This window comes from Sorghum bicolor, chromosome 8 (genome assembly GCF_000003195.3).
Source record: "Sorghum bicolor cultivar BTx623 chromosome 8, Sorghum_bicolor_NCBIv3, whole genome shotgun sequence".
Lineage (NCBI taxonomy): Eukaryota > Viridiplantae > Streptophyta > Magnoliopsida > Poales > Poaceae > Sorghum > Sorghum bicolor.
Window position 1 is genome coordinate 38,390,759 of NC_012877.2, and position 9,198 is coordinate 38,399,956.

The 9,198-nt window shown below is 37.6% G+C and overlaps 1 long non-coding RNA gene across 1 annotated transcript; it reads left to right on the forward strand.

Moving 5' to 3' along the window:
- LOC110429585 lies at nt 5,274-8,989 on the forward strand. Its single transcript, XR_002446686.1, has 3 exons — nt 5,274-5,577; nt 6,391-6,617; nt 8,705-8,989. It is a non-coding gene; the product is annotated as an uncharacterized LOC110429585 (long non-coding RNA).

Sequence of the window (9,198 nt, forward strand, 5' to 3'; positions counted from 1 at the left end):
CATACTTGACTTCTCAAATATGTGTTGATGCACCCCACTTATATGACATGTCTCTCCTATGAGCAACACAAGGTAAACTTGGTTGACATGTCATTCATCATATGCTAAGGACTTATATAGTGCATCTAGTCATTACTATCATGTCTTAGGCTTATTCATGAAAATCAAATGAGTTTGATTCTGTATGGTACCACTATTGCTTAAATGTTTGAAATGATCTTGTGGTAGCATATGACATGTTTGTAGGCTTCTGAACCTAGTGCTTGATCTATAATATGAGCTATAAGTGTTTGACTCAACATGGTACAAGATTTCCCTTATTTTGAGGTGTGAAAAAGCTTATCCTTAGACAAAACTATGTTAAATATCTCAGGCAAGTAATCTAGATTGAACCAATTTGGGAAAATGATCATACTTCACATGGTTTCACACTAACCTATCTAAAATTTGTGCTCAACTTTTGTGGTCATTAATGACAAAGGGGTGAGAAAATTCCAAAGATATCAAAAAGGGAACGGAAGAAAGTACAAAGATAGGGGTTAACATGAACAATTTAAAAAGAGGTATCAATTAAAATTTTGAAGCACACAAGTAGGAGGAGCAAGCTCATAAACTTGTCACTTCTCAAATATGTGTTGATGCACCTCCACTTATATGACATGCCTCTCCCTCGAGCAAAGCAAGGTAAAATTGGTTGACATGTCATACATTCTATGCTAAGGACTTGTTTAGTGCATGTAGTCATTCGTTACATGTCTTAGGCTCATTCATGAAAATGAAATGAATTTGATGCTTGTACCACTATTGCTTCCATGCTTGAATTGATCTAGTGGTAGCATATGACATATTTGTGGGCTTCCAACCCTAGTATTTAATCTATAATATGAGCAATTAGTGTTTAACACAACATGGTACAAAATAACCATTGTTTGTGGTGTCAAAAAGCTTGTCCTTGGATCAAACCAAGTTAAATATCTTAGGCAATTAGTCTAGATTGAACCAATTAGGAAAATGATCTCAGTTCACATGGTTTCACACTAACCTATCTAAAATTTGAGCATACCTTTTCTAGTCTTTGATGACAAAGGGGGGGAGAAATTTCCCAAAGATTTGCTAAAGGGGGAGAAGTGCAAAGATAGGGGAGTAACATGACAAAGGAAGGGGGTCAATTAAAACTTGGAAGCACACGAGTAGGGGGAGCAAGCTCATAAACTTGTATGTTGCATTTGAATGTGCATCACATATGCTTGCTTGCATTTGAATGTGCATCACATATGTATGCTAGTTGTAGGTTTGATTGATGTAATGAAGAACTAGGATGCATAGGAAGAGTAACTAGACTTGTGTTTTCACAAGTGGTAGTAGAGACTTATTTATAATGATTGATCTCAATGGGTGTCCTATTTTTGTGAATGTCTAGTTACAAATGGTGCTAAGGATGGTGTATATCGGCAAATCCAGTTGGTATCACGCTTCAGAGGTCCATTCCTTACACATTAGCATCATTTGGTAGAAATTGACTCCTATCTTTCCTATTTAAGCAAGTGTAAGCTTTCAAACCCAAAAACTCTTAGCACATATGTAGGGAGAGCAATTGCTACCAATTTGGGTTTATAATTGTTCATAACCTTTGCACATCATAAAATTGTTGGGCAAGCAACATGAATCCAAAAAAATTTATTGAAAATCTTTGTAAATGGGTTGTCATCAATGACCAAAAAGGGGGAGATTGAAAGCCCTAGATTAGTTTTGGATAATCGATAAAACCCAAAGTACTAACCTCTATGCTAAGTGTGTGAAGATTAGATGAGGTTGGTACATACCAAGTGATGGAGCAAGAGATGATTATAGTGATGATGGTGATGACCACAAGGAGATCAAGTGCTCAACGTGGAAAAGAAGAAAAAGAAACACTAAATCCTATGGAGATCAAGGCAAAGGTATTGCTTAGGGCTTTGGTTTTGGTGATCGGGACACCATAGAGGGTGTGATCACATTTTAGGATAGATATGCATTCTATAAAGAGGGGAATTCTTTGGATAAACGGTCTATCAAGTGGCACTAGGTGACATTGTTCATGTGCATGCATTTAGAACCTAGTATGCTAACTTAATCCTTGAAAATGTTTGTGAAAATATGCTAACACACGTGCACAATGTGAAACACTTCGTGGTTAGCATGTTTGTGTTACCTTTGCTTTTGTAGCATCATTAACTAGTGACTATGGTACGGATGGGGATGTAGAAGAGTGGTCAAGCTAAGCTTCTTGGCAAAATATAAACTCACTAAATTATTGCAGCTACTTCCATCAATGATGACAAGTGCTCACCAGTTGCTAATAACAAAGAAAATCTAGAACAAAAATTATGTTGTTGTAGCGTCTCAGGTTGTTAAAGTTGTGTAGTGAGCACTCGCTGCACAACGATGCTCATGTAGGCTTCTGTGCCCATGGTATCAAAGATACAAATGTTGGTGTAGTGAGATCATATATGCATAGATTATTGTAACTGTTGTTTGATTTCTTCCAGCTTACATATGTAAAGTCCCTTTTATTTTTTTTCATTTGTTTTAACAAGTGATGTTTGTTTCCGATGTGTTTTCTATAGGACATGGATAAATTTCAGCAACCTAAGTTATTCACTCATGCTCATAACACCAAGAAAACCTAGCTGCCAGCACACACTATTAGTTTGGTGACTAAGTTCACTTTTAAGATTGGGATGTGAGATTTCCATTCCATTTCTTTATTTTATCTAAGATAACTTGTGACTAAGGTCCCTCAGAGAACTATTAGTTTGGTGTTCGTGATGAATGTAATAAATATATTGGTGAATGACTTGTTAACCTATTGATTTGGTCATGAATGTAATATATTGTTGGATCTACATGTGTTAATATGGATTGTTTGATGTTTGGGGTTGGGTACGTGATGGTATGTATTGAGCCAAATCAATGAGTCATCCTATGTGACAAGGCATAAGAACCTATGACATAAAAGTAGAAGTCATAAACGCTTGTGACGTCTAAAACGAATATCACAATATTATGACATGAACACTTAAATGTCACAAGTTGTCATGAAAGACACATATCTTTTGATATTTCAGTTTTCGTCAACTTGGTGTCATAAATGGGGATCTCTGACTTATTTTTCATGTATTATGACATATATTGAATGTCAAAAGATATCACATTTCTTATAGTGGGAGAGCACTAGCTTGCACGTGCGTGTTCGAGGCCCTGCCTCTGGAACCCTAGAGGGGGAGGGATCGTGACTCATGAGAGCACAGAGGAGTGGATAAGCTATCCTCGAAACTAGCTGTTCTTCCTTCTTGCTCTGCATTCCTCTCCCAAAATTCTCCTTGTCTTATCTACCAGACTCTTAATAGTCAACTAGTCTAAGAAATATTCAATCCATCCTAAATTATAAGGCATTTGACTTTTCTACACTAAATTTGACCACTCGTCTTGTTAAAATTTTTTTGCAAAATATCATTTATTTTGTCGTGGCTTGGTTTATTAATAAAACTTCTTCGAATAACTTAAATTTAATTATATTTGAATAACACAAGTGGTCAAATTTGGGGTTGAAAAGTCACTAGTACAAAAAAGCTCTATGCAGACGGTTGAATTTTTTTACAAGTGGTTTCAATTAAAAAATGCCTGTGAAAAGAAATCGGCGGGCCCGACTAAAAAACCGCTAGCGAAAATAAATTTTTATTGGCAGTTTTTCTAACAAAACCGCCAGTAAAAATGGTGCATTTGTACAGGCGGTTTCTCTAACAAAACCGTCTATAGAAATCATGTATTTCTACAGGCAGGTTTCCTAAGGAAAAATCATATTTCAACATGCGATTTTTAAGAAAACTGGCTGCAGAAATAATTTCAAATTAAAATTTTTAAGCTTTTCAAATGACCTCGATTGAAAAAACTGCAAAAATGAAATTTGCAGATCTCAAAAAGTTATGAAACTTTTAGTTGATAATTTTTCATTTGAAATCATCTTGTTGTTAAAAGCAACATTTGAATTTCTTAAATTTAAAATTCAAATTTTATAAAAGACCTACGATGGAGAAAGTACCAATATAAAAGATGCTCGGTGTAAGATAATATGAAATTTTATAGTTGATAACTTTTCCATTTGAATCTATTTAGGGCCTCAAATAATCAATGTATGCTCGGTGTAAGATAATATGTGGAGAGTGATAAGTAGAGTGGTAGATGAGGCTACACGTGAGGGGGAGGTCTCACGTTCAAATCCCACCGATCGTGTAGTGTGTGCTTTTATGTAAAAAAAATGCTCGGGCGATTAGCTAGTGAGCTTTCCCAAGGATTAATTTTTTCTTATTTTTAAAAGCTGAATTCGTTGGCCCCTAATACTCGTTGGCCCCTAATACTGGCCGTTACGAAAAACGTTTATAGAAATATGTTTAGAACCGCTTGTATAGAGGTTCATTCTACTAGTGAGTCAAACATCTTGTAATTTAGGATAGAGAGAGTAGATTTTCAAATGCAGCGGTTGACCTGATGGGTAAATCGCTTTCAGATGGAGATGCGACTGCTAGCTATACCGCTTGTGAAAAATCAATTGTGAATCCCACCAGCCGTGTTGTGTGTGCTTTTATTAAAAAAAAATGCTCGGGCGATTAGCCAGTGGGCTTTTCATAGGATTATTATTTTTTCTTATTTTTAAAAATCGAATTCGTTGGTTCCTAATACTGGCAGTTACGAAAAACGATCGTAGAAATATGTTTAGAACCGCTTGTATAGAGGTTCATTCTACTATAGTGAGTCAAATATCTTGTAATATGGGATAGATGGAGTAGATTTTCAAATGTAGCTTATATGGTTCGGTTGACCTGATCGGTAAATCGCTTTCAGATGGAGATGCGACTGCTAGCTATACCGCTTGTGAAAAATCAATCCTGATCATATCTAAAAATAGAAATCGTTACCGTACTGAATCAGGTTTTGGTGATCCTGCACAACTATTCTCGACCAGCTACCATTAATTAAGGCCACTAATGCCAGCCAAACTGATGAGAAACTATAAAAATGGTAACCTCCGTCACACCGTCGTGGCAATCATTCACTCAGCCATGTGGTGACGCGTCGCCGGCCGTGTCGTCTGCCTGCCTGGTAGGAATACGATCGATCACTTTGTTGCGTGCATGCGTGGCATGATTCTTCCTTCATGTGGGCCTCCACAGAAGCCCACCTGCCCACTTGTCTACACTACCGGTCTCCTTCTCCATAGTCCATGCATCCCACCTTCTCTTCTCCTTCCGGCATCTCCATTTAAACCGGAGCTCACAGCAATGCGCATGAGCGGTGTGGTTAGCTGTGAGGCGCTCGAGTTGCGGGGAGAAAAACAAAAGCTGTCAAGACTTTGCCTGCAGTTTTTTCCTTGCAAGGTTGCAAATTTCATCAATGGCGATGCCGGTGGAGATGGCGGTGTGCATCGCGCACAACGTATTCTTGCTACTGGACAGCTGGATCTGGACGTGCGTCCTCGCTGCCGACGAGGCCGCGCGCCTCCTCCGATCGGCCACACGCTGATCCTCTAGCTGACTCACGGTGAGGCTGTACCTGCTGTTATTTGTCATCCTTGTGACTAATAACGGCTCGCTTCTTCGAAGTCACGAGGGGTGTTGTTTTATTTGCCTAATTCTCGGCAATCAGGATAGTTGTCACTTTTTTAGCTTTCCATTCGGTTACTTTTGTTGCTTTGCCTTTCTGCATTTAAATTTTTTGAATTAATTATCCAAATTTAGGGTCCTATTTGGATCAAAGGAAATTTTAACAAACAAATTCCAATGAAGAGAATAGTTCCTCCATTCTAATGATAATTTGATTTAACTTTTTAGATACATATTTTTTTGGCTTTGAGATACATGATTTTATTATATATCTAGATATAGTGCATATGTAATAAGTGCATAACAAAAACTACAAAAAAGCCAAAACGTCTTAAATTTTAGAATGAAAAGGGAGTATATATTTAGGCATAGTCTATATCTAGATGCATAGTAAAAATTATATATTGAAAAAGACAGAATGACATGTAATTTGAAATGAGGGAGTACATGATAGTGCTTAGAAAGGAAAGTTCTTTTCCAAGAAAAGGAAATCATGATAGTGTTTACAATGGAGGAAATTTGATTTTTTTCCTAGAAGGAAATCAGAGTAGCATAGAACATAGGAAAATCCTCACTTCAACCTAAGAGAAATAAATTTTGTGCTCTCTCTTGCTATGCTCTCATGTTTTTGTATTTTTTCCTCAATTCCAAATAACTCAAATTATCCATTTCCATGTTGTGAAAACCTATAGTTTTTCACTATTCACTCTATCTAATTTCTACCTATTTTTCATTCCTTTGTTTCTAACAGGTCCCCAGTGTCCACGTACAAAGCCAAAGATATCATCTACTCCAGTGTTAACCGACACCTATACCCGAACTAACCGTATAAAGTTCGGTTAGTTGGAAGCAGGGACCGAATTTATGACCGAAAAGTTCGGTCTCGGTCTTGGTCAGTTTGGTTCGGTCTTCGGTCTTCGGGTAATTATGCCCAGAGTGACTCCTACATGACCTCCTCAACCAGTCCCCTTAGTACAGGTGATGTACTTTTCACAAACTTTTGGTTCCATCTGGGCCTTGTTTAGTTCCCCAAAAATTTTGCAAAATTTTTCAGATTCTCCGTCACATCGAATCTTTAGACGTATGCATGGAGTATTAAATATAGATAAAAATAAAAATTAATTACACAGTTTGATCGGAATTGACGAGACGAATCTTTTAAGCCTAGTTAGTACATAATTGGACAATATTTGTCAAATACAAACGAAAGTGCTAATATTCCTATTTTGCAAAAAATTTTGGAAGTAAACAAGGCCCTAGAGTTCCAATGAATAAAAGTCCACTGTACATTTTGGATGGCCGTACAGCCGCCTCTGCGTTGTTCATCAATGATTTGCATTATGCTGTTCTGAACATAACTTATTGTGGTCACCTATACAGACAAGTGGCTCTACGTACATAGAGATCACATGTGCTTGTCTTTGGTTAGGTAGCACGTTCCATTTCATAGTCCATATTAATTTTTCTATTTAATTTGATGATGTGGCATGTTGGTTGAGAAGTTAAACAATATTTTCGCTCAATTAATAGGTGTTCAGATAATAGGCAACGTTAGTACGAATGTCAAGCAAATTAACCTCATATGGTAAAGTAAAATAAAAAGATATTGTAGAATATATAGTATATCTGGTAATATTGATTCTTTAAAAAAAAATTTCCTCTCTCCCATTTCAGGGCTCCTCAAGAATGTGTATAGCAACGATAGTTAGGTATTGAAGTCGTCCATGTGATATAATCTTTTGTTTTTTCCATTACAAGTAATGATTCTGAAACAGCTACTTATTATGTCCTTTCTTTTAATTCATCCTCTTAGAGAATGATATTGCTGTGAAGTATATATGTGACAGAAAGCAGCGGTGTTAATTGCAAATGAATTCTTATTAATGCATCAGTATACTAGTTTCTTTGCATTTCATGGTGAACCTCAAGGAACAAGTAATGCCCCCTTGAATCTACATTTTTTCTGTTCAGATTTTTCTTTTGTACAGTAGTAGTTATAATATAAGGTAGAGCCTTCGTTACTCTGTCATTGTCGGAACCATACCAATTTGTGACTAGAGAAACAAAGTAATCTGTCGCTACAGATTAGCTGTTGTTGCGTTTGCCAAAGTTTTGATTTGAAATCAGGCAAAGACAACAGAAGTGAAGGACCTTACCCTAACATGCATATATAACCACCACCAAAACGGAAGAGACGACGAAGATACAGAAAGGACAAAAGACAATATCAACTGCCTACAAGATATGGCAACTGCTCCGGTACTCTCTTTTTTTAAAAAAAAAAAATCTACACGAATCTAAAAGCACATAATTAAAAAAATTAATTATTTAATTATCTTGGATCTGGGTCCTGCCTGGCTCAGCCCGTCCAAGCAAAGACCTAGGTCCAGCCCATCTGCTTAGCTCCATTAGTGCCTCCGAGATGGCGTCGCGAGCAGCCATCGCTACCCATCCCGATCTTCCGTCGCACGACCAGTCCACATGATGGCTGGCGGCGTCGACCTGGCCGCACTCCACAAGCAGGTTGCCCTCGCATCCTCCGCTGCCATCTCCGCCTCCGACCTCGACCTCGCATTCCAACTCTAGGTCACCGAGGCCATCCAAGCCTCTCTCCGCTCACTCAATGTCGCCGCCCCATCCAAGTAATTGTGATTTTTATAGACGGGGTGAGTCCCCGGAACAAAGTAATCTTTCGTATCCATGGAAAATTGTTTTCTTTACGTATTCCGGCGGCTACTGCTGGCCTGGTTGGGTGACAGACCTTGTTCACGAGAAGCAGCACAGGCTAAGACTAAAGGTTCACCGTACTAGATCAATTATAGGTACAAGTTAACTCCATAATGAATTTTTAGTCATGCCAAAAACCAAATAAGTAGAAGAACGAAAGCCTGATATGTCCCTAGAGGTTAGTTAAACATAAGAGGAACTGAATAATTATTACCGTCAGTTTGAACTTTGAAGCCAGCAATGAATTAACTAAACGAGAACTTACTGTTGATGACTTTTTGGTTTGGTAACATATCTCCTCTTAGTTAAATTACTCATATTCTATTGATTACTTTCAGGTTTGGGATACAACAAATATCTGATGGAGCAGTATGCAGATGGACTGTTATTCTATCGACTCATGCTTGTTGCAAGCTTTGCTCAAACTCTGGGTGTAACTTGTGATTTGTTTGTGTTTCATGATCTGTAACAATTAAAACTGTTAGTTTCGGCTGATCCTGATATTCAGTACCATGGATCTTCGCCTCAGTAGATAGGAGTAACATCTTTTTTCTCGTATCAGATGTACAGTGACGAGTTGGTATGGGAAAAGTTCATTTGTGTTCAGTTTGGAGTAAAAGTTATATCTATTGCTCTCATGATTGCTTGAGTGGATGCCTCACTGTTGCACGAAAAATACAATTCACAAAATGAAACCTGTGTAAGTTCGCAGTACGAGAACAAAATTTACAAACTCAAACTCTGAATATTCAGTGAACTATAAGCTAAAATCCTGAAATCTGAAACAAACTGTGCAACGGTGGAAGACACAAACACTAGTACACACATGCTA